The sequence below is a fragment of the Globicephala melas genome, chromosome 18 (assembly GCF_963455315.2).
Source record: "Globicephala melas chromosome 18, mGloMel1.2, whole genome shotgun sequence".
NCBI classification, from domain to species: domain Eukaryota; kingdom Metazoa; phylum Chordata; class Mammalia; order Artiodactyla; family Delphinidae; genus Globicephala; species Globicephala melas.
Window position 1 is genome coordinate 74477443 of NC_083331.1, and position 27379 is coordinate 74504821.

The window sequence follows — 27379 nt, forward strand, 5'->3', positions numbered from 1 at the left end:
GCCTGCTACCAATGTTGTGTCTATGCACCATTGTTGTGGGCTGGCATTCTGGGGGGATGTGTCATTGTCACGGTGGCCATTCATACTGGAAAGGCACTGGCATTCAGAAAGACTGAATAGATGAAACAGAACCCAAACCCAAACCGTATCCCTGTGGATACACTCAGGTCACTGGTCCAATGACTCTGAGAGCTTCCCCTATGACTCTTCCAAGAAAAAAAAAGTTTTTTCAAATGTTCATAAAGATGAGTTTAGGAGGAAGAAATGAATTGCTTCCAATTAGTGCGGAAAATGAATGACAAATCTGTGACTAAAACTTGGGTCTCTTCTTCCCTAGTATAGCATCCCGATCAGGCTACGTTTATCTCTAAATACAGTAGTGTACATTTCTTGAAAGAAAGTACTAATACGATCACACAAATAAACTACGAAGAACAACTGTGCTTGCTTGTGATTATTTTCACAGTAAGAGTGTAACTAAGTCATTCGCTACTCTTGCTATTGGTTTAAGGTATGGCTTGAACTGGAACTTGGTTTGGAGAGAGGTGGGCGTGGTGGAAAATACCCCTTGTGGAGGGGACGTTTCATGGGGAGGAAACTGCAGAAGCAAATGCAGAGAAGCAGAGAGGGCAGGTAGACTGTTCAAGCAACAGCCTGTGTTGTTGAAGAAAGGGTGGTAGAGAAGACTTTGCTGAGTGACCCCCGAATCTTGCATAGCATGAATGGGACTGCACAGAGAGAGCCGTCCAGGTAAGAAATAATTCTTTACTGGCTTACAGACTGCCTCATAAAACCAAAATGAGCTAAGGCAGTGAACAAAGATACAAGGAGTAAGATAAAATGTAAGAATAATTGGAGAAGCATTGAAGAAAATATGTACAATTTTAGAGAAATAAAATGAAATCGAGGAAATAAAGATCTAATAATATACTAATTGTTTTGATCTGAGCTTCCTAGATCCAAAGTAAAGAAGGAAACATCATCAGACGCGGGCGTCATGGTGACCACTGGGGTGACATACACTGTCCCTGTGCATTGTTAAGTTGTTTGGGGGAGGAACAGCTACTCATCGGTCACATGAAGGTCATGCAATGAGCCATAAACTCAGCATTACAGCTATGCAAAAAAAATAACAAAATCTATAGGGTTGGTATTTTTATCTTTCTTCAATGTTCACTAATGCTAAAATTTTAAATTAAAACTAAAATTGACATAAATCTTTTATACAAGGAGAAAGGATAATAAGGATTTGAGGTAGATCAATATGGTGAGAGAAAAGGAAAGGAGAAGGAGAAACACTGTGGCCATGGAATCAGTGGAGATGAATGTGGAACTGGCTGAGAAGGCGAGAAGGCAGGTCATTCCAAGGCTTTCCCCTCTAACAATGACTCACGAGATCCCACTAAGCAAGGTAAGCAGCCCCGGGGAAATGACCATCTCACGTGGGATTCGCAGCAAGTGGAGGATGGAGACAACAAGTTGGCTTGGACATGCTGAGGTTGAGAAGCCAGTAGAAATTTCCAGCAGAGTGGATCAAATCTGCAGGCTCCTAGGAACAGCATTTGGAGTTGGCAAAGGAATGTGCTGGATACAATTAAGGTCAAAAGTGAACTCCACTATCCAGCCATAAAAAAGAATGAAATCTTTGTGACAACATGGATGGACCTGGAAGGCATTATGCTAAGTGAAATAAGTCAGACAGAGAAAGACAAAGATCTTCCTTATATGTGAAATCTAAAACAGAAAAAGCTCACTGTAGATACAGAGAACGGACTGGTGACTGCTGGTGCAGGGGAGGTGGGCAAAATGGGTGAAGGGGGTCAAAAAGAAAAAGAAAAAAAGTGGACTGAAGACAGGAAAGGAGAGGAGAAGGGGTCTACTGTCGACTGCAGGGTAGACACAGGGGAGGGGCTGGGGGGGATCAGGTATGGGATTGAGAGAGAAGAAAAAGAAATTTCTGAAGAGAGCTAATACTCAAGGATTTGTCTAATGATTTTCTTTCAAGGACACTGCAAATAAAAAAGCAAATAGATACTGGCATTACGTCCTATATTACTTAGAAAGGTCTGTTTCACTCCAAGATTAAATATATTTTATGTTTTCTTTCAGTACTTTTTTTACTCTTTAATCTTTTAAAGGGTCTGAAGTATATTTTTAAAATATGGTATGAAGTAGGGTTAGACTTTATATTATTTTTGAATGGATAGCAATACCCCGACACTACTACTTATTAGCACGTTCTTTCTGCTGATGTATTCACGATACAGCAAATTCACATTCACACAGTCACTAGCACACACTCAGGCACACTCATACACAGAGGTGTATGAGCCCTGTGCTCCCTCAGTGAGCTGTTGGTGCCCTGCCAGACAAGTCTTTCTAAAACATTCATATCTTTACATTAACTAAGGCAGGGAGACAACCTTCTTAAAAACAGAACTTGAAAGTCTTCATCGTGAGCATGATGTCAACAGGATAAACTTCCCACATGGTTGAGAAGTTAATCACTTGTTCTCAACACACTTTTTCCAGCCTTATTTCCTAATACCACCCACCACTAGCCCCTGTATTTTTTTCAAACATCCTTTATATATATATTTTTAAGTATGTCAGTTCATTACTTTGTGTCATTACATGTGGGTTCTAAGTGTTGAATGACCTTGCCAGGTTTTTTTTTTTTCTGAACCATTTGAGAAAAGGTTTTATATATATATGTGTAAAAAAAAATCTAAATCCCTTTACTCCTTAATACTCATCCAAGTCTTACATCTAAAGAACAAAGACACTGTCTTGTAACAGTGCACAGAGCAGCTATCAAAGTTAGTAAACGTAACATCAATACCATAGTTTCATGTAATACACATCTTCCATATTGCAATTTTGACAAAGCCAATGGCGTCCACTGACGCCCTTTGTAACATTCCCCAGTTCTGACACGGAATTCGGTCCAAGAGTACAAAGTACTTAGCTGTCATGTCTCTTGAGTCTCCTTTTAATCTGAAACAATTCCTCGACTTTACTGTCTCTCGTGACATTGACATTGTGAAGACCAAAGTCAAGTTATTCTACAGAATGTTCCTCACTTGGTTTGTCTGACGCATCCCACCAGAATAACACGTAACGGTGATTCTCAGGGTATTATCTTTAAAGGCACCCTGTGTCTCTCTACTCCCATTGGTGATGTTAACTTCGAATTCTGGGTCAAGGTATTGTTTAGTATTTCCACTGCAGTTACTATTTTCCCCTTTAACTCGTAAGCAATCTGTAGGGAGAAACTTTGAGAACATGCAAATACTCTGCTTCTTGTCAGATTTTTAGTTTGTAAATCCCTACCCATTAATACTTAAGACTATTTTTAAGCTTTTAAGATGACCCATCATTTTTTATCTTTTTGGTATGACACGTTCACCAGTCCCAGAGCGCAGCTAATTATTTCCCCCTGCTACAGGGCGCATTCTGAGTAAGTGTTGATGTAACTGTCTCTTCTCTCTACTGACTCTAAAAAGGCAGTGACAACGTTTTGCCAGCATTAACATTTCTCACTCTTGTGAATTAGTTACATTATTATTTAGGGACTTACATTATACTGAAAGAAATTCTCCAAGGTTTGCCATTTTAGATGAACAAAATGAGATGCAAAATGGAGCCAATTTGTAATCCCTTGAATTTACTCATATTTAATAAAATCATATTTGTAGAATCTAACGATGACTCTGCCTAATAGTCTATGAGAAAATAAAGAAGAGATTTTGCTATTTTGACTTTGCCTTGAGATCTTGGAAACAAAAAACGTCTTTTGCTCCAGGGTCCACTGCACTGTACGGATTGAAGACATGTCTACACTTTCTGGGAATGGTGTACAACCTATGAAATTAGTATGTTTGGGCATGGATTTAACCTTCATTGCCATTCTGCAGCACATGCTACTATGAATGAATCCTATGCTAGCATCTGTGCAGTTTTATTTCTAAAGAAATGACAGAGGCGTATTTGCAATCTGTGTATTCTATCCTTATCTGCCCCTCGATTTCTGGCCACATGACTGTTCTAGACGCTAGGAGACTGTAAACCTCGCAGGCCCTGTACTTGCACAGACTCACCCCTGCTGTGCCTCTTCTGCTTTGTATGCAACTTACAGCAGCTGCAGCACCGGGCTTTGTGAGGGTATCTGATATAAATACAAAAGTTTCCATTTGATTTCGTTCTGAAAAAAATCAGTTGATAAGTGCTACGGATCTAGTGGATCTTGAAAACCATAATCTCCTTTGTAGCATCTCCAGACACCGCCTACAAACATGAACCTCAGAATCTTGAAGTCATTTGTTTCCAAGAGCATGTGAACTCATCCCTGGGACATTTTTGGACCATCCAGTGCGCTCCAGGCTGAAGGAGGCTACAATGAGAAGTTAAATTGGTCCCTGGCCTAAAGGAGGCCTGTGAAAATCGGATGGAATAGGAGTGGATGCATTGAGTTCTCTTTCGTTTTGAAGAAAATTCTACCTTCCAGCCAACTAGAGCTTTCATAGTTTCCACGTCGTTTCCTTTCTGTTCCACCTCAGAAATGCTAACACCAACTTCTGAAATTTTGGAGCTGAGCCTACAGAGAACTCAGGTGGATTTCTTCAAACAAATGCGAGTGAGTAAGTTTAATGAGTTTTAACAACTGTTTATTCAAATCTGAGTTAAAAAAAAGAAAAACATTTACTGAGCACAAAGTCAGTGTAAGGCACATTACTTGGTATATGAGGAGTGCAAACAGTGACTGTGACAAAGTCCTTGCCTCAAGGTGACACTGGGATACTAAGGAGGATGCCAACTTTATGTGAACTGCATGCAACTGCTGATTGCATGGCCCCCTCCTCAGAAACCAGAACCTCCTACAGAAGCTCCTAGATCTGTAGACTTAGGGACAGGCCCAACTGCATGGATCACTTTTGACAAACCCAGTCAGTGGTGTAGACTCTTGTTCCTGGAAGCGCAGTTCAGGGACCATCCATCAATGCCATCGAGAGCCGGTGAGAAAAACAGAGTCTCGGGCCCAACCCAGGCCCCAGAATCCGAATCAGCATTTAACATGTTTCGTACGTCCTTACTGCACATTGATATCTGAGAAGCATGGTTTAGAAGTGTTGCTCTGTTTATTCCATTTAAAGCAGTGACATAACTTTGCAAAGTTGAATCCAGATGAGGAGATTGCACTTCATACTACAAAGTATTTATAAATAAATAATGTATTGTTCATTTATGCCTATCCAGCCCTAACGTCCCTTATTTAGCTCTGCGCCGTTTTGCCGAAAGTCTTTGAAGACCATGCAGCTAAACAGCCCTGTGCAGTTGCAGGGGAATCAAACGAAAACATCGCCATTGTGGTCACTGGAGGCAGCACCAGCTGTTACGTAATTTTGTTATAAAGCTATTTCCTGCTACTGGAGGATCTGAAGTAACATTTACTTGTACAATTCTATTTATTTGATCCATCCGGGACCAAATAAAAAGCATAAATTAATCCACTATGAATATGTCAGGCAGATAACCTTTTTAGAATATGAGAGAATTAAATGGTATTTACAAATTCTTTATAACCTTATCAAAATATCTTTTCAAAGATCTCTAAACATCTATTGTACGTCTCACACCTGACCCATTATTGTTCAGCACAACTGTATCTTCCAAACTTTCACAGTTCTTAGCATGCCTTGGAACATACGGGGTAGACTGGGAAAGACAACCCAGAAAGAAGCTTCTGAGAGAATGGAGATAATGTCCCATCCTCATGGAGGTTGGGGAAATGATACTTCCTCTATTTCCTCAGTCCCAGGTTCATCTCTCAAATATAAATATGCAACTAATCGATTGTAAGGCCTTATAGGTCTGAGGTCTAATGAGTCTAAATTCATTATTTTGTTTCAAAGGTTTCACAAATGCATATTGTAACATGAAGCAGCTGTGAATATATGAATATGTGTGTGTGAGACAGAGAGAGAAAGGATCATCAAAACAGTCTACTTCCTCAAATTGGGAATCTTCATAAAAGAGGAGCAGTTGCCGGTTGCCGGTCACCTTTTAAGTTCCCTCTCTGTCTTCTGACCGCCTCCCAGAGTAAGTATTAGACCATGTCCTTCCAACATGAGGCTGTTCTATGCAGTGGGCCTTCCTGAGTCCCCCCTGGTTGCTCTTTCTCATCCCCAAGGGAACGCAGACTGACCTTGCTCCTGGAGGCTGCACCCTGTTCCTCTCCAGAGTAGCTCAGGCGAACGCCCGCATCTGAAACCATCTGAACACTGCAAACTGCTACTCCATCTGGAGGGAACAACTGGGTCTGATTCAGCCTCAAGCTTATTCTGCTCCAGGATTGGAGGGGTCTCCAGGGCAAGGAGACTGGGCTTCTCATTTGATCAGTCTTCATAATCCACAGTCCAGCTAGAGGCGGCAGGTCCTCTTCATCCTTTGCATCTAAGACAGAGCCGTTAGAGTCCCGAGCCTAAGGCCCTCATACAGGTAAGGCTGCTACAAGGCTTGGAAGTCAGAGAATTGACGTTGCTCCTCTTGGGACCATGTCTGACAACTCCCCACGGGAACTGCCACCTGTTTCCAAGTCTAAAGGAACATTACAGATATATTTTGGGAGCACGTTTATATATGAAAGCACAAATATGATTTTCACTTTTCCATTGACCAGTGCAGTTAAACAGGAATGCAAATGCCTACAAAAAAGACATTTTCCTGGGTTTTTATTTTACACGGAGTCATGTCTAAATCAGGAAAGAACAGGAAGATGAAACTCGTTATACTGAGAGAAAAAAATACAGGGAAATGTGTTTTTTGATGAAGTAGGAGAACAAATGGAAGAGGAAGAGGCGGAAACAGAACAAATGAAAGAGAATCAAGGGGAAAATACAGACAAATCATGGTAACTTGAAATATGGGTGGAGGGAGGCGAGAGCGGGAACAAAGGATGGTGTACAATTATAGAAACATAGGAAAACGAGGGGTAATAACTGGAGGAAGTAGCATCCCTACGAGGGAAAGGAAAAGAGCAAAATCAAAGACAAGCAACCATATAAAATGGAAACAAACAGTGTCACATAAGAAGAAACGGAAACACAGAGATTACCAGAGAAGGTAGAAAAGTGGCCCAGAATAAGGGATCATTGACATGGAGAGGCATAATACAATAGGAGCTCTAGGAACGTGGTAAAGAACATATGCCCACAAGGAAGAGGTGAGCAAGTGGAAACAAAGCAAGACGGAGTCCCTAGTTAAGATGGAGTAGAGAAGAGGCCCACAGATATTTGTAAAGAAAACATTCCTGGGGCTGGGAAACTTCCTTTCCATGCCTAACAGTGGGCTTCAATTTTCTCATCTGTAAAACAAGACAGCTAGCAGGATGCTAGATAATGTGCAAGTATCAGCATCAGGATGTGGCCTGTTTTTTCTTTTTCCTGTAACATTACTTCTCAAGGATTCTATTTCTTCCAATATGAGAACAGCTGGACATTTCTCCTTAATCTGATTGTTCTTGAAATTGATAAGCCCATAATACTTTGCCCAGGCAAAAATTTGAATTTCCCTGTGAAACCTTACAATTGATTTCACTAGTGACCTCTAGCAGCCTCTCAAAGGAATAGATTTCAAACACCTAAATTTTTAAAACGGAAAGAAATTTTTCTCGGTCTCAAAAATAACCTAACATAGGACTAGAGCCTAGCTCTTCAGGTAAAAGCTAATTCTATTTTTCCAGATAGAGTAAAAGATATACTTATATCCTAACATACATGAATGATAATTTACTTGGATGGAGACCAAAATAGTCTTTCCTATTGAGAGGCAATTGTTACAGGGAGAACTTCTAAGTGATAGGGAAATTCTTCTCAGCGACAATAAGCTGAGAAGGTATGTCAAGAATTGCTATAAAAACGTTCACCCTATTCATGGAAACGGGGAGGATTTTATGAGAGGGCATTTCACAAAAGGTACCCACAATTTTACAGGCAAGGAGGGATTTTACAGAGGCTTGAGCAGAGCCCATTCTATTGGAAACGAGGCACACTTTCAGCATTTCCCACACTCTGCAGGGCTGTGCAATAACAAATATGAACATAATATTCTCCATCCTGAAATAGAGGTGAGGAAGTCTCTGGAGTCACAGCCAAATCTGTCTGAACTTTAATGACTATACTGGGAGCAACCAGAGGTGCAAGGCCTCTGGAGTTTGAGCGGACACAGCCAGAGGCACCCAGCACTGCCTGGGTCTAAACACAGGAGTCCTTCAGACGCCCTGCAGCCTGACGTGAATGGAGTCGGAAACGTGCAGAAACGCACTGCGCGGCCCACCCTCACACCTCACTGCCACGCCCAAAGGGGGTCGGGCACCCACGCCAGCCCACGAGATGGGTCTGTCCAGGAAGCCTCCAGAGTTTGCTTTCCACATAAGCTGTTTCTTTCATTTGTATACATTTGTATAATTTAAGATAATTTGATTTCTGTTAACTTCATTAGCGTTGTTGGTCCTATCAGAATATTACGCCATATTTTTTACAATTTCCAATCTAATAGGTCACCCTTAGGTGATCTAAAAGAAAGCTAGTTGTGTGAACAGAAGGAATTTGACATTTGCAGGAAGGACTTCCAAGGCAGCGGCCCTGAGCAGCTGCTGGCTGGGTTGGCTGACCTCGGCATGGGTATATGAGCACGTTTTGAATCTTATAAAAAGGGGAGCAGAATCAAGAGAACAAAGCTCTTAAACGTGCTGCACCATAACTTGTTCCTGATTCAAGCCTTTCGAGTTTCCTACTCAGCACTTAATTATTATATATAATAATTGATCTATTGTCATATACCATTTTTCTTCTATCATTTATCATCTAAGGATAAAGACCTGATTAGGGCCTTTATCATTTATTGTCTGTTTACTGTCTGTTTCTTCCCTCCTCACCCCAACTAGAACATAAGCTCCATGAGAACAGTCTCTTTTTTTGACAAAAGACCAATTCCTGGTACCCAAAATGCAAGCAGTCATAAATATCTGTTGAATACGAATATGTGAGTAAATGAATCAGTGATTGAATTCTTACAGCTGATCTTGTGCTACATAGTTCTGCATTAGAATCACTTGCTGAAGATCAAACTTTGCTTTTTCAGCTTAAGTGAAACTCATAGATATAACTTAGCGACTTGTTAGTAGCAGATCAAAGTCTCACAATGTAAGAGGCTCTATGGCCTATTATTCTGCAGGGCTTTGGTTGATTCCACAGCTTGAAACTCCTAAAGGACACCCTGATTCTTCAATCTGCATATCAATGAGCAGCCTTTCTTTAGCAAAGATGTTATCTTTGAATTACAAATGGAAACTTGAACTCCAAGTAGAACAGGGGGCTGGAAATGAAAGTCAGTACCATCTAGGGCAAGCACAGAGAAGTCCTTGACAACTCAGGGATAGTAAAGTGATCAATAGTTATTCTTATTCTGGGAGCATCTTGCACTTCTATTCTATGAATACTTCTCAGCTAATAAATTCCTGGACGCATGCCATAAAGCTTTTCTTGAGACTTAGAAGAGGGGTCTAACCATTTTTGCTGTATTAAGAGTAAGGCAAAATTTGACACCTAAAGTGCACAAGGACCACTGTGAAATTCTATTTTCCACTAACAACAGAAAATTACTTGTATATAGAATATAAAATTATTTGTAGTAGAATGAAGCCATAGAACTTTGGTGAATTTTTCAGATTAACAAAATTAGTAGAGTCCAGGGGAAAAATAAACCAAAATCTTATACTCAAAGGGACTTCCAAGACATCTGGTGGAATGTATTCATCTCACATTTGAGAAGATTGAGGTGCAAAGAGATGGAGTGAGTAGCCCAAGGGCTACGAGGTCAGGGAGGAACCAGGACCAGCACCCAGTTCAGGATGGTCTTGTCTCCCCATAACACCATCCCACAAGCTCCAATCTGCAGTGTACATTCAGCATGGATTCCCTGACTCTTCTGTACATCCACTCCCCTTTGCATCCTCGGCATTCCTTCTCTCTCTTTCCTTTGGTTAAAGATGGATACCACCTGACTGTCGCTTTCTGCCATCTGACTGTGATTGGGGAGGATTTTTGAAAATATCATTTCGTAGTGTCACCAAAATTCTAACATTTAGGTGATTTTTTTTTTTTCCCCATCTGTAAGACAAGCCTTGGACTTTGATTTCCAGTTTGAGATTGAACATAGTCTGGGTATAAACCAAAGTTCATGAAGGTACGTTTGGGGTGTGTGTGTGTGTGTGTGTGTGTGTGTGTGCGTGTGCACGCAGATTTGATACATTTAGTGTCTGGCTTCTGATCAAGAGCAAGGGCATAAATAAAACAGTGACAAGATCAGACCTGATTAACTTCTCTGTCTTACTTGAAGCAGGAAATGAGAGTGCAATCTACCATGCTCTTCAACTTTTTATTTAATGATGAAAGGGAATCTCTCCAACAGGTCTTATCATGGTAGATAATGATTTAGCTCTTGTTAGACCAGATTTAAATGCACTAAAAAGTTCCATTTCAGAGAATAACCACTGAATTAGTAATCTGTACATATTCACTGACATCCTTCCTTTCTGGGTCTAAAATTCCTAAGAGTGAAACAATAATTACCCCCAAAGGAAAGAACATTTTTCTTTCTCTATTCTCCTGAGAATTCTTTGCTCAGACTAAGTTTAAAGCCTTCTGTGTGTCAGCAATGCTGAAGGATGAGGGTTGGAAAACAAAGATGAATAAATCATGCTACCTACTCAACAAGGAGTTCACAGCCTAGTAGAGGAGCCTAATATAAAAGGATAATGATCACACAGTGTGATACGCTGTCGTAAGACCAAGCACACAGTCTTGCATACCGGTCACCTACATACAGGTCAGAGAAGGGAATGATTAATTTAGGGAAGGTTCTTTGATGTGGATCGTACAGAACTGGGTGGAGTAAGCCAGGCGAAAAATGACAATGACCATTCTACAAAGAGAGGGCAGTCTACACCGCGGCAGGGAGGTATGGAACGGTATGTTGTGTATTAAAAATGACAAGCAGTTTGAAAGGACAGAATTGTAGAAAATAAATTTTTCCTAGTCCCAATTGGGGATTGACTTCATAATTGTTCATACGTGTTGCAATCTTCCGTGGATGAGTGTTCTCATGAGAGTGACGATGCAGCAGCTAGCCCTACATGGCCAGGAGTTACATAAATTAGAGGGTAGGCAAAGCTTTCATAACAAAAAAGTGCCTACTATTCTGTGGCCTAGGTAATAGAAAAGTTTGTTTCTCTCTCATGGGAGCATCTGGGAATGGGCAAACCAGGCTGGCAAAGCACATGGCCACACCTAGCTGTAAGGAGAGGGGGATGTATATTCTAACTGGGCAGCTACAGACCCAGGAAGAAGGGGAAATGGATTTTGGGGAGAAACTAGCCATTTTCAATACCCCAAATTGTTAAAGTCACAATGCTTCCAAACTAGGTAATCTGTGATCTGGGAAATATGTATTCATTATTATTCTTTTGCAAAGTCAAGGGATGCACCATATTGTTTCTCACTCAGTTTATTAGCTGTGATTTTTTACTTAAATCTTCTTGTCTCTATTGTGAAAATCTCCTTATTAGTTGAATGGGTGGATTTGTTTTTTTGTCAAATTTTGTCTCCCTCAAATGTTCTGTGGTCTCTGATGTTGTAAAAACTACTGTGTTCTTGGAAATCTCCCACCCCAATCCCATGAGCTTCTTGAAAGTTGGATTAGCCCACGTCTCTTCAAGTTGAGCTCCCACCTCTCTACGTTCTGTGTGGTTGCTCCTCTCCTTCCAACCTTGACTTTGGCTTTTGCTCCTGACCATCTTATCAGAAGACATTTGTCTTTTCTTCAGTACCATCCCTTTTTCCATAATCAAGTAGCATTTCTGATACTTTGTCTTTAGATGCATAATCCCGGCCTAAAACTCTCTGAATCGCCATTCATTTGAAAATACCTCCTGCAGATTTCACCAAGACCTAAAACTCCAGGGGTGCAGCACGGAATTGATGTTATCCCCCTCCCCAATTCTTGTCTCCTCCTTTTCCTCACTGGGTGTCCATTCTGTCCACTGGAACTTAAAATCTGAGTCTCAGACTCCCTTCCACTTATTTGCTCTCAGTATCCAACTTTTTTACAAGTTCCACCATCTTTTCTTTTCAAGTAAGTCCTAAACCAATCAACTCGTATCTCTTCTGGTTGTTTCTACCCTCGCCCAGTGCCCTGTTCCTTGTCATGTGTCTCCTAACTGGTTTCTTTGACATCAGTCAGGCCTTGTTTAGTTAAACTGACTGATTTCAGACTAGTGTCTTTAATTCCCATCACTCCTCAATCCATTCCATTTAACATTCTAATAGAGTGATTTTTCACCCTTCTTTGTACTTCTTTTGCCTGGGGGATGGAGCCGTATGTGGAGATATTCATATATATACAATCTATTAATAGCCTTATTTTTGTCTTGGCTGATTTTTATTTCATTTTTAATTAGACTCCTTTGTACACATTAAGGCCTCCTGTCACAAACTGGCCGCATTGTGGATTTCTCCCTTTATCCCATCTTCCACATCTAATCCATCAGCAATTCCTGCTATTTTCACTGCACTCCTTCTCAACTACTATCACTTTGATCCAAGCCATCTTTATATTTTGTCTAAAAGACTACAATAACCTACTAATTAGCTCACCGTGCTGGGACCCCTACCATCTATATCTTGTCACATTTCTAGCTCAATATTCATTTTCTTAATAAATATCCATCTGGTGTTTACTTTTCTTTTGGAACACCACGCTCCAATGTGCTTCCTTTGCTCCCTAACACTTCTGCTCGCTTCCCACCCAGAGCTGGTGCACCTGTTTCTCTCCTTGCTGGGAGCGCTCTCCTCCATCCTGTGTGCACTGGCGCCTTCCTGTCCCTCCTGTCTCAGCTGCAATGGCACCCCTCCAAGAGGTCTGCTCACGACCCTTCAGTAGTAGTGCCTCCCCCCTCCTAGGCACCCTTCATGACATGACCTCTTTCCTTTTCTTCACAGTACTGTTCACTCTCTCAAATTGTATTATTATTTAATGTTCGGTTTTTAGGCTCATTATTTAATGAGCCTTTCCTTAAGAAAATGTTCATGACAGAAGGGACTTAGCCTTCCTCCTTGTCGCTCTCTTTCTTGGGCCTGGAACTATGTCTGTCACGTAGAAGGCAACCGATCGATATGTGCCTAATAAATAAAACTGTAAGCACATACTCCTTCTGAGTTTGGAGGAAGAAGCTGAAAACTCTGGGGGATCATGTTTAATGCCCAGATTTTCTCCCCTTTCTAAATTATAATTAAACATTTTTTTTTTTTTTGCTGTACGCGGGCCTCTCACTGTTGTGGCCTCTCCCGTTGCGGAGCACAGGCTCCGGACGTGCAGGCTTAGCGGCCATGGCTCACGGGCCCAGCCGCTCCGCGGCATGTGGGGTCTTCCCGGACCGGGGCACGAACCGTGTCCCCTGCATCGGCAGGCGGACTCTCTACCACTGCGCCACCAGGGAAACCCCTATAACTAAACATTTTAACAGCAGGGGGAAAGGGGAGCCAGATTTGACCAGAGAGGACTAGTGGCTTGCTGGTGATTCAGAAATCAAAGAAAAAGCAGCTGAGGGACAAAAGGAAAGAGAGAGTCACTGTAACGACAGAAGAAAAACTGCCCTTCACTGTGCCCATCTGAACAGGAGCCAAGAGAGGCATTAAATGAGCTGGAGACCAGAGAAAAGCGGTCAAAACATGGTGAACCCAGATAAGAGCTAAGTAAAAGGCTCTGGCAGTGAAAACCAAGACTTGGAAATGACTTTTTTCAAGAAAAATAGAGTTGCTTCTGTTTTGTTTGCATTGTTTGTTCCTTGGCGGCATTTAGATTAGGCTACTGCACTGATTCAGGACAGCATTGGTCAAAGGCTGGGTAACTGCTGTGTTATTGCTTCTTCTTGTTATTACCTGAATGCAAACGTGTGGCATTTTTTCATATTAAAAAAAAGTGACCCCATTAAGGGCCAAAAAAGGGGAGCAGAATCAACAGAGCAAAGGTCTTTAACTTGTTGTACTATAACTTGTTTCTGATTCCAGCCTTTTGAGTTTCCTACTTAGCCCTTAATTATTACATATGCCTCCAAAATTCAATATAGTGCCTATTTTGGCTAAAGCAAAGCGATCACAGGGTATCAATGAGCCTTCAAAACCACTGGTCTTGCTGATTTCACTAAAAACACATAACACCTTGCATAGTACAAGAAAATTGTGTGATGAGAGAGGTAAGTGAACTGTGAACAAAGTAAACGTATCATTCTAGTTCTCCTTGGAGCAAAGTTTTCATAAGACAAAAATGAAAACATATTGCAATAAATGTCTAGATAATAGAGGGAACCTTGCAAATAAGTGCTGGAGTCTTGTTGACTCTTCCTTCATAAGCAAATAGTATCTTTCTAATCCCACACCCATTCTGACCCTCATCAGTGCACATTAGTTTCCTATTTTCTGTGACGCTGTTCTCACCCATCATCCCATATAAATCCATAATAATGGTAATTGTTCTTATTCCTAATAATTCTACCCCATGATGATTATCCCCTCATCAGATCTCTTTGGGCACTTACTTCTCATATGACTAATTTGCTGTAGGTTTATAAGCTTTCTTCTAGCAATTTTTGTATTTCATTCTACATTGTCACTGAAGTCTCCTATGCTATAAGTTACTTAGTACAAAATCCAGGACATAGCATAAAAAAATCAGTAAACATCTGATGGGAAAGATAATTTTGTTGACTGGATGATGTCTAGAAATTAATATAATGACATGAACACGTAAGAAATAGATTCTTTTTTTTAAATTTTTTTTAAAGTGTTTAATTTTTTGGCCATACCACACAGCATGTGGGATCCTTGTTCCCCAACCAGGGATCGAACCCATGCCCCCCGGCACTGGAAGCGTGGAGCCCTAACCACTGGACTGCCAGGGAAGTCCCCCAGGTTCTTTTTTTTAAGCATTCAGAACCTACTGTGAATAAGCACTAACAAAGAAACCAGGGATACAAGACTGGATGAGACATGGATTCTTCTCTGTGGATATGTTAAGACTAATGTGGAAGCACCTACATCCTGCATAGACTAAAAAACATGAGGATGGTGGTGGAAATACAAGTGCTACAGGAGAGCTGATAAAGAAGTTCCCCTGCATTTTCAGAGAAGAAGGAAACGTTTCACGGACAGCCAACAATTGAACCTGGTCTCAAAGATTGAAAACATTACAGGCCAAAGAGAGAAGCCTGGCTAAGCCATTCTGGACCAAGAAATAAATAAGTGAAGTCAAAGGTTCAGCATGAAGTTTAAGTTGAATTTGGAGCAGGAAGCATAACTGGTTATTGGGTCAGAATTTATAGAAGATTCTTCCAACTTTAACCTACAGTTATAAATTGTTTCTTTTCTTAAATTTTCATCTAGGGGAAGACAAAGTAAATTTAAAGTTACATATATATAATATTTCTATTATATATAAGCAAATGTATGTACTGCAAACACGAAAAAGTTCATATTTAAGAGCAAAGAATTCTAAGAACAATACTTTAATGATGATTTTCTTCCCTAAAAAGGAAAAAATAAGTTTATGTACAATCTACACAGATTCAAATTTTTCATCTGTAATCATCCAGCCTATGTATCTATACCTGTACATTCATGCATTGTTTTCTCACTCTGGTTTTGCTCTTCAGAAGTCCAAAGCCTTTCTGATTCCTGATTCTTTGTATGCCATTTTTTCCCCCTGTCTGGAAGATTTTAGAATTTTCCTTTCATCATTAATGGTTTGAAATTTCCCAGTAAAACACTAGGCTTGGGGTTCTCTTCATCATTTCTAGGAACGTTTCTTGAAATATTTCACTGTGATTTCCTTCCTCTTTTCTCTGCCTCTTTTTCTGAGTCATCCAGTCTTTTCATACAGAAGGAAATAAAGATTCTGAATTTGACAGATAAAACATTTATACATACATTAATATAGTATTTACAAAATTTAATATAAATGTATACAGTATATAATTTATAAAATGTAATATTTATAATGTACATATATTTTTGCAAGAATCACTTTTGTGATATACTCCTTAATCTTTAAGATTTATACATGTATTTTATCAGGTGAATGTATTTTCAAATAATATTATTAGTATTTTTTAGATTATCAAATAAATAAAACTTTTCCCTATGCTATTTTACTTCAGATCAATTATAAATTACGAAGTATAATTTTGTAAAACTTACATGATCTTAGTTTCCATATAATAAACATTTTCTATCTATTGGTTGTGGCCAGTGATAAAATACAGCAACAGTGATCCATTAAAATGATCATTTTAAAGTGACCACAGTGATTTTAAGTCTAGTTTTAAAACATGCCCCTTTGGGAACAAATTGTTTCAGCCTTCAGTTAAAAATGCACAAGTTAGGGGCTTCCCTGGTGGCGCAGTGGTTGAGAGTCCGCCTGCCGATGCAGGGGACGCGGGTTCGTGCCCCGGTCCGGGAGGATCCCACATGCCGCGGAGCGGCTGGGTCCGTGAGCCATGGCCGCTGAGCCTGCGCGTCCGGAGCCTGTGCTCCGCAGCGGGAGAGGCCACGGCGGTGAGAGGTCCGCGTACCGCAAAAAAAAAAGAAAATGCACAAGTTAGTATGTGTGACTCCTGACATTCTCTTACCTACAGAGACTCAGGGTTTTTAATCTGACATTAATGCTGAATATTTTAGGAAGTACTCAAACTTCTAGAAATTGTACATGGAATTTTGTGTGTATATACATTTAACAGGGCTGCAAATACCTGGCTTTCATCATATTTCAAAGCAGTGTGCCCCCAAGAGTTACTGTCCACGGAAATACCCTGGACCTTTCCCTCCACCTGCTTACTAAGGAGGCCTTTTCCTTGCCTCTGGGTGTTTCTTTCTTCCCCTCATTATCTCCTCCTCTGACTCCCAGTGAAGAAGAAAGGTTTCCTCTACCCCAATCCTAACAACAAAAAATTCCTTTAATTTTCCATTACCTGTCATGAGAATGCATAGCAATGAGGCTTAAAGACCATACAGGACATAGGTTCCATTCTGAAAAGTCCTGGTACCTGAACATATAGACCTATAGTCTTAATTCACCAAAAAAAAAAAAAAAAAAAAAAATTAAAGATGTGCAATAACCTATGAGCTCGGGACTTCCCTGGTGGCAGAGTGGTTAAGAATCTGCCTGCCAATGCAGGGGGACACGGGTTCGAGCCCTGGTCTGGAAAGATCCCACATGCCGCGGAGCAACTAAGCCCGTGCGCCACAACTACTGAGCCCACATGCCACAACTACTGAAGCCCTCACGTCTAGAGCTCGTGTTCCACAACAAGAGAAGCCACCACAATGAGAAGCCCGCGCACCACAACGAAGAGTAGACCCCGCTCGCCGCAACCAGAGAAAGCCTGTGCATAGCAACGAAGACCCAACACAGCCAAAAGTAAATAAATAAAAAATAAATAAAAACCAAACCAAAACAAAAAAACCTATGGGCTCTCCAATGAACAGCTCTCCCTCTCCTGCTTCTAAAAGGAATACATGTATATTCTTAAATGAATGACACATAGGGGTAAGGGCGTCAGTCAAATAAACACAAGATTAGTATGAATCACATACATCAGAAAATTAGACACATACCAGAGTTATTTCAGAGATTTAATAGCAACTGCGATTGCTATTATTGCGTAAGTAAGATGCAACTGCGATTGCTATTATTGCGTAAGTAAGATGCTTACGAAGTTGAATCACTGAGAGTATTTTAATGCATGGGTGTTTAAGGAAATGAGCTGTTTTCTTCCAAATCTTGAATTTGAAGAACTCATTTTTTATGCAATCACTTATCAGTTCATACCTGAAGTTTAACATCATAAATTAAACCTCAAAGAAGCAGTGATCAACATGTCAAATAAGAACAGCAGTTAGAAGAGGCTTTTAAATTATTGCTTCTTGAGGGAATGTCAAGTATCAAAATGGTTCTCATTCTTTATCACTGTGGTAAATAACATCAAACCAAACAGAAATATTAACAGAACTGCCACGTGTTTTTAGTTTGTTTGCACTTTTCACTTGTGATAAATGGAGAGGTTCATTTCTGGTAGCACGTAGGTCTCACCATGGAATGTCTCTGCATCCTGCATGGCTCCATTTGACACCCACAGGCTGGGTGCTTCCCACATTCCTCCTGATTTGCTGCCTGTTTCTTTTACTACATTGTATTATTTATATTATTATCATCACTATTATTACATCTCTCACTGCTACTTAATATCAGGCTACTTTTTCTTAAATGCCTGTTAGCTACTATACAGTGGTGGCTTCCTTAAATAATTAAAAATAATTTATTCTCACAGTAGCTTTGGGAGTGATTTTATTTTGCAGATGATTAACAGAGGTCCCGAAAGGTAAAGTTATTGACTATGGACACACAGACAGAATGTGATAAAATTGCAATTTAGACTTATTCTGATTTCAGAGACTTGACTTTTCTATTATATTAGTCACCAGTCCCCTTTCAAAATAGACTCTTAATAATCAGTTACTTAAACAAATCAAATAAAGAATCTCTTCCATTCCTTCACCTGAAATTCGATACAAATAAATTTGTGACAAACCAATCCTGGCTGGCACGGTGGGCAAGTAGGAGGTATTTGGTAAACCCAAGTGCTTACAGAGGGGAAGAAAAATCCTGACTAATCTTGCAAGAAATATGAGGTTTCACCTCTTAGATAAGGCTGATAATTCTCTTTTAGGAGCTAACAGATTATTGTGAGTTTTCTGAAGATTTCATAAAGACAAAGAACAAGACTTCCGCGTTTTCTTTTCTTAAAGAAAAAATGAAGTACTGGACAAGACTCCATAGATGATGCTTCAGCCCAGCATCTATTCTTTCCGGCAGAGCCTTCTGTAGAGTTGCTCCACTAAGGGAAATTACGAGTCATTTATCATTGCCTCCTTCCTGCTTGCCGGGGCCTCACAACCCAGCTGACAGCCTCCGCCATCTGTTCTCAGATCATAGTCGGGGACAATAATTACCTCGGAACAACAAAGCAACGCTCTTTGTGTTTATTATTATTATTATTTTTTTGCCGTTACCATATACCAACCTCATAAACACACTGTGTGGTATTTCATTAATTTAATCACTCATATCACAAACTCCTTTCTGTTGGGGAAAAATATCAATTTTCTGAAATCTCACACAACGTACGTATTTAATTACTTTTGACCATATGTTTAGCCCTGGAACGTTTGCATAGGGTAAAGACAGGATTCAAAGTTAGTACCCTGAGACAGCTAATGTGGAAACCTGAGCTCTGGAAGAATGCCTGTCACCTCAGCAGGTGACAAAATGTAGTCAAACAATGACATGCATTTTACACTTACTGAGTAGAGAGGGCTGTGTGTGAAGAAAGGAAGAAGGGACACGGAAGGAAATTCCAGACACCTGATGTCACTGTCCTGCCCTGGAGCAAGCACTGCAGGGAAGAGCTGGTTTGAATGTGCAGCTACGTGGAATCTTAACTGCACTTCCCTCGTTTATAAAGTGGGGCTGACAGCCATCCTACCAACTTCCCAGGGCGGCTATTAAGACAGTAAAGCGTAAGAGGTGCAGTCTAACTCTCCTTTACCAACCAGCATCCCAGTGGCCCCTGTGGTGAGAGACACAAGCATATGGAGTCTGAATGTCACAGGGGCTTTGAGTTCCTGTGGCTCCAAACACACACTGAACGCAATCCCTCCGTCACGTGCCTAGAATACCAGTATGCTATGGGTGCGTTTCCAAACGTTTTGTTGGTTGTTTAAATAAATAATTGAATTTATCTAGTTATGAGAGGTAGGTCATTTAACTGGTATTTTAAGAATATACTTTCAGAAAGGAATCACCGAGAGATCATGGCTTTACCCAGGGTTCTCCTAAACAGATTTTTGCCATAATTGAGTTTATAAAATGCATTAGCGCAAACAGCATAAAATGCCATTGTTACATTTTACTACCCTCAACATTCTGCCTTGGTTATTACCTTTGGGTTCTCAGACTGATGTACAGAAAAGGGAAATGGATGAAGAATAAACAGAAAGAACTACCTTATAATATATATATATATATATATATATATATATATATATATATATATATAAACAGAAGGAGAACTACCTCTCCTTCTACCGTGTCATGGTAGAAGAACCATAAGGCTTCTTATATCTGCCGGGATTCATCTATTATCCTAAGATACTTCTATAAAGCCATGAATTAGTGGTAGAATGGATAAATCTCATGAAGCTGTTCGCTTGAAAAAAGAAGTCTAAGACATGTTACTTCTTTTGGAACCTGTGCTCGTGAATATCCTTTTCTCGCTCCTGGATCTGAATAATAGCACTACCAGGGTGTTATGCTATCCTGATAATTAGAACCACGGAAAGTTACCATGCTTCCCCCACGACGCCGAGAGGAAGGAGAAGTGGGAGGGAGACACAGACATTCCACAGGGCTGGTAAAAGTTTCTATGAACAGCAAGGATCGAGGTGCTTTTCTCAGCCACGTGTGGATGCTTCAGAAGCAAAGGTCTCAAAAACCATGCAGTGCAAACATCCGTAGTCACTGCCTTAGGGAGATCAGATTACCAACTTACAAAGTGTACGTACTTCTGAGCTATACCTTTCAGGGTAATTCTTCCCTATTTCAATTGTTTTGTTTTTTCATCCCTGTTTCTCTGTAGAGAAAATAAGATTTCAAATATAAATGTCACTTTTGAGATGATAATTGTTGCCAAAGGCTCAATGCAATCTGTTGCAGCTGGGCAGAGGGGGCGATGAGAAGAGAGGAGAGAGTAAGAATGGATAAAAAAGCAGGCAGTTTTATACGTGGACCTGAAAAAGGGATGCGTTTTGCATCTGATATGAGGGGAAAGGGATAAGGGACTGCCAAAGGTGATAAAAGGGACTGCCAAGGTGATAAAAAGTGAATAAAATGGCAGTCCGAGATTCAGAATTCTTCACAACTGTGCCTGGGGGTGAGGAGAGGCGTGTGTAGGGCTCCTATTCAACGCTCAAGTGGTAACTTTTATTGTTATTGATTGTTGTCCTATTTTTACTTTGAACTGGGTTGGGGGTGAGTGGAATAGACACCATGCATAGATTTCTGTCACCCGAGTGCATCCCTGCTACGTTGTAAACCACACGAGGATATGTAAGGTCTACAGTCCTCTCTTCTGTATCTTCAGGGCCTACACATTAAGATGTGCTGAATGAATGACTGAATGGCTTATAAAGATTTTTCTTGCTTGCTTTAATAAGAGAGTTTATTCCCAGAGACTGACTGACCTAAGCCACCACAGTCCACCCGTCATAGGCTGTTCCCACAGTGCCCACATACAGTGCGTGTGCTATAAACACCCTCCTTTCTTCTTGCATAGTGATATCATCCAAGAGCTTCCAAAAGCAGAGTGTAAGTGGTAGGCCACTATCAACACACACACATTTTAGCTGAGGAATAAGGTCAAAGAGCCTTAACAGAAATTACTTTATCAAGTAAATTAGTGGCCCATATCACTGTAGGCAATTCTGAGTCTCTGACTAGATGCAATATGACAGGATAACACGGAAATGGTGCAGGGTCTGAAAAGAGTGAGTTGGGAAACACGGCCATGACAGCCTTAGATGTCTGGGGCCATAAGGAAAGCCCTACATAACTGAAGCAATTGAGCACACCTGGAAAAAGAAGACAGGCCGCAAATAATTGGGCACGAAAAAGGGTCCCGAGATAGGATGGCTTGGGCAAAAGTGGAAGAGAGAATGGAGTCATCAAAGAACAAATTTGCCCATTATATTATTTTGATGAAGGCTGTTTTGGTATTTATAAATCTGTTATTTATGAGTGGAAAAAGGAAAACAACACAAGTAAATTTTCCTTGAACAATTTCTGGCAAGCAGTCTTAGGAGTTTTAGTTTCTACATCTGCATGATTTTGGCTGCTGCATAAAACGAAATGTCCTTTTAATTTTTGGTTTTTTTCCTGAATGGGGCATACTTGGCACCATGTGCATGGCATCCTGCATGTGCATAAAACTAAATCAATCATATTTTCCAGGAGTAATGAAATAAGAGAAAGACAGCCAAATCTGTAAATGCATTGAGAGCATGTGGGCCTCCATAATGGCAATGTCATAACTTGATGTCATTTAAAGACATAGATTAAGCATTTAAAAATGCTGAAATGATCAACTTAATCAAAGGCTAAGGCACATTTCTGCCCCAAATAATTGAATTACAATCCATTTTAATTGAAAATTTGCCTAAAATACTTGGGACAGAAAATAGCAAACAGGTTACTGCCAAGATATCTTGGACCATGATTTTTGTTCATGGTTTTTCTCATTGTTTTGTGGTAGTGTACATAGTGAATTCTCAAGAAGTCAAGAATCAAATGTCAATTTGTGAATTATTCAAATTGTTGTTCATCTCAAGTCTTTCCTTTTTCTGCCTATTAACATTTTTATGACTATTGGCCCACTAGGAGTGGTTAGAAAAATCAATATGAAGATGAATTTACATGCACTATTTTCATCACCATTAAAATTTTGGTTATGTTTCAAGGTTACAAGAGAAGCCAAAAACAAATTCCAGCTGTCTGAATTTTGGTAGCTTTTTACTAAACAGCAACTAAAATACTTCCTACTATAATAAATTCATTAAGGGAAATAATTCCTGAAACATTTTGTGATTTTACAAGTGCACTGAATCAATGGCATATTTAATTAAGTTTTTGGAAGCTTTACATTTTATTTTATGAATTTGCTTTCATATTCAAGTAATTATGAATGGCTTTTGAGGGTAAATGATCTCTCCAAGCTTTTTTTTCTGTAAGGTAGAAAATAACTGGCATTCCCCCCTAAACATTAAATTAATGTTATTAGAGTACATTTACCATTGCTTAGTCCATAACATTTAATATAAATTTCTCTGAATTCTGTGTAATTAGGCTGTAATTGTGAAATGAAATGTTAAAGTATAATATTTCCAAAACACAACGATTCATGTATAATTAGATACTGATTAAGGGAGTAGATTATCTGGTAAACCAGTTTTTTCTTTGATTGCCTGATTTTTGGAAATTCCTGAGGCAGTTATTATATGCTGTGATTGGGCTTTCAATATTTACTAAAACTTGTAACATCAGGCAGGATGACCAAACAGATTACATATTTAGACTAGCTGGGTCATTTACATCTCAGCTGAAAGAAGATAACAGGAGGCTCTTATGTATTTCTACTACTCTCTTAGTTAACAGGCTAATTCCTTAGTTTTCACTTGAATGGAATTAAATTTCCTTTCTAGTCCTGTTCTCTGTTGGCAAAAAAGACACTACACTAGAGATACATCAAGATTATAATTACAATAGTTGCAAGCACTGTTTTGATAAATATTCTTACCCTGAAAAGTACCAACCATCGGATAGTTAGAAAATGTTTAATCTTTTTGTCATGAAAAGACAAATGAGATGATTCAAAATTTTTAAATAAATTAGTAACAATGCCACAAAATTTATACCAGTCAACATCTGGCTTTTAAGGTGAGAATTTTATTTGTAAGATTTCTTGTAAGAAACAGAAATGGTTTCACTAACCTTTCAATTTCCAAAATATTTCAGAGTTGTTCAGGAAAAAAAAACAGTGTAATGTATGATATTCAGGATAATTATTGTATTATGCGGCATTTTATTGCCTTAAATATCATGTAGTGAATAAGTCTGTTCATTGGTTGAAAGAAAATAACGTTGCTTGAATTACAGACTATTAATTATATAATGAATAAACCATCTTCACTTCTATTAATCATTAAGAACAAAAAATGCCTTTCTGGTTTACAACTGAATATTGTGTATATTTGGTGACATCAAGAACGATTTTGAACAAAGAGAAAAATAGTATTTAAAACAGGTGGAGTCTTTCTCAGAGGTTAGGAACAAGCCTCAACCCCTTTCTTTATCCATTTACACACCTATCACTTGTGAATTTCTCTAAACTGTCTTTCGGTAGCAGTGAATGGGTATCACTTTTTATTGGCATATGAATAAGAACCTAGGCTGTGTTTGACTTGTCCCAGTGAGTACTTAAATGAGCCAAGTACCTCCTTCATGTACAGTTTTGATGAGTCCCCTGCTCCATCACAGGCTCCATCCTCCGTTGCCTCCATCTGTAATGTGCCCTTACCTTACAGACACCTGGAAACCCCTATACATTAGCTGTAGTTGGCAGATAAACCAGGATGTCACAGGGTTTGGGTGACTATTTTCTAAGTACAGTATTATAAAACTATTATAAACTCAGTTATACAGTTTATAAAGACTATTATAAAACTTACTGACAGAAAGAACATGTAAATGTGAAGTTGAGAAGCAGTAAAGAGGAAAGAGACAACCCAGTGGGTCAAATGTCTAATGGGATGAATAAGAATGAGGATAACAACAGAATTCCCATCAGGATAATTCAATATTTCAATGGTTCCCAAGTATTTTTTATATAACCTAAATGTGTTTACAAAGACTTCTTGATAGAGTTATGTTTAGCACCGAACAGGAAAAGGAAACTGTCAGGTGAGTATCAGACGGAAGCAATAAGGTGGACTACGTGTACAAATACCCCAGAGACCTTTCCCACAGCTGCGCAAATGCAGCGACATGCGCAAGAGCCCTCACTTGAGCGGCCAAGCTTACCATCTACTCTGCAACATAACAGCCTTAGAGCAATTAGCACTGTTTCCGGCTTCTTCAGACTGATGGAACTATCTGAAAATCATCAGAATCTACCTTCTAGACGACTGACAGTATGCAAAGGTACATTTTGATTGAAGCATTTTTACTTAGTATACCACACATTCAATTAAATGCCAGATAACGTAAGAAGTTATTCATATTCATCTTAGTTTTAACTTTATTATAAAGGTGACTTTACTTCCAAATGACTGAAGTGTAACCTTCACTTAGGTTTATTTGATTTTATCTCTCTTCCCACTAGTTTAATGGAAAGAAGAAAGCTATTTTTTCTTTCCTTCAACCTTCTGGAATTGCAGATTCCACTTGCTTCATTCTGAGAGAAACCAAGTATGAGGAAACCTTCTTGAATGACTCTTGGTATCTTTTTTTTCAAATATGCAGGTGAACAAATTAAAACATTTGACAAAATAGTTTCCAAAAATTAAACTTAGTCTGAACATTTTTCCCCAAGAGTAAATCTATGTGAAGAATTACTGTTATTTCTGTTACTTCTAAAGATGGATGGAGATTCTATGGCCCTTGGGACACCCAAGTATAGATAATTTACAACATTTGCCCGACAATTTCAAGTATTTACCTAGTCAAATGCAAATACTTCACTTCCTAGATTTGACTTTTATTCAACGTTTTTTGCAAATCTGCTATACTATGATCCCATTTCTTGTGAAAAAAAGAGAAAATTTTCTGTGTGTGTGTGTGTGTGTGTGTGTGTGTGTGTCCAAGCAAATAAAACCTTCTTTTTGGAAAAAGCCAAAACAAAGTATCTTAACTATTTCCAAGCTTTCACACTCCCTCTCTCTTTCTCTCTCAAATATTTTCCCATTATTTTTATGATTACTTTTTAAACTCAGTTTATGATAGTGCTTGAGATGTAGCATGTACTGAAAAATGTTTACTGAATTCAGTTTAAGATAGAATCAGGTCATTATCCTGTAGTCACTGCAACATCCCATAGAAATAAAACAGTTTTTTATAAATTCTATTAGTAGATGATAACCCTAAATGAGAAGTTGTAAACACATAGAATTTCAGAACTGTGAGAGACCTAAGACCACCTCTCATCACTTTGTTCTTTATACCATTCAGCAAATGCGAACACTGAAATCCAGTGATGCTAAGTGATGTATTTGGGGAACATACATCATTAGCTTGAGATCACACACACCATGAAACCTTGAATAACAGTAAAATGACTATTCAATGTCATCACTACAGATCAAGAAAAAAATTCAGTTATGATCAAAGACCAAATTCAGCTTGCCTCTGGTATGTTTCTACCAGGAAAAAACAGAATTTGGAAATTGCATTTGTTTAGAGAATATCATGGCCAGGTTCTATATAAGGTCTTTTTAAACCTATTTAATTTTTATGACAATATTTGAAGAGTACATGGCAGGCAATAGAAGCTCAAGAATACTGAGCTTTGGGCCCTCAGATAATAGGACAAATTTACGTTTAAACAAAACTTTCTCATTTCAAAAAATGACTGCTATGCTCTGAATGTTTGTGTATTCCCAAAATTCGTAAGTTGACATCCTAATCCCTAAAGGTGATGGTAATTAGGAGGTAGAAAGTTTGGGAGGTGATTGGGTCATAAGGGTGGAGCCCTCATGAATGGGATTAGTGCCCTTATAAAAGGGACCCCAGAGAGCTCTCTTGCCTCTTCTGCCATGTGAGGATGCAATAAGCAGTCTGCAACCTGGAAGAGACCACTTATCTAACCATGCTGGCACCTTGATCTTGGGCTTCCAGCCTCCAGAACTGTGAGAGGTACATTTCTGTGGTCTACAAGGTGCTCAGTCTGTGGTGTTTTGCTATAGCAGCCTGAACAGACTAAGGCACTGACTTTACCTCGACCTTTCAGATAGTGATCCATTCATCCATCTCGGTCTTCCTCTCCAAATTTCTCAAAACTGTCAGCCTGAGTCCTCCCCTTTCCTCTCCGATTCATTGAAATTGGGCTGAAAGTGGTCTTTTGGGCCTACTACCCTGAAACAGATACTACAGTTTTGATTTTAAGTAACCTGCCTTCTACATTTGATGTTGTCAATCATCTTGAAACTCGTTACCTACTTGGGTTTCACGATGACACATTAGCCTTCAACTCATGGAATTCTGCTTTTATTTCCCTCCATGGTTGATATTTCACCTATGTCCGCCCACAAATGCAAGTTCCCTTTTCTCGTCCTTCCCCCATGGAAACATACCGGAGGCAATACCAGTCTGTGCTCAGCCTTGATTTGTCCCCCTATATTAATAGCACTGACTCTTCCGCTGCACACTCCCTAAATGCTGGTTTTCTGTAGGGTTCCATTCTTGCACTACTCTGCTTACCCTACATTTTCCCTGAAGATCCCATGTACTCTTTGATTTCAGCTCTCACTTGCACATTGATATCCCCATGCCACTATCTTCAGACCAGCCCTCTGAGATTCTGATGTCACATCTAGCTACCAAGTACACACCTCATGCACAATATGGCAATCAAATACTCAACATCTGTTCTTTTGGAACTTTC

At 39.5% G+C, this 27379-nt stretch overlaps 1 protein-coding gene across 3 annotated transcripts in view; it reads right to left on the minus strand.

Annotated features, from left to right (window-relative positions):
* The window catches only part of NALF1 (NALCN channel auxiliary factor 1), a 576894-nt gene that overhangs the window by 315949 nt on the left and 233566 nt on the right, over window positions 1-27379 (minus strand). The window lies entirely within an intron of this gene.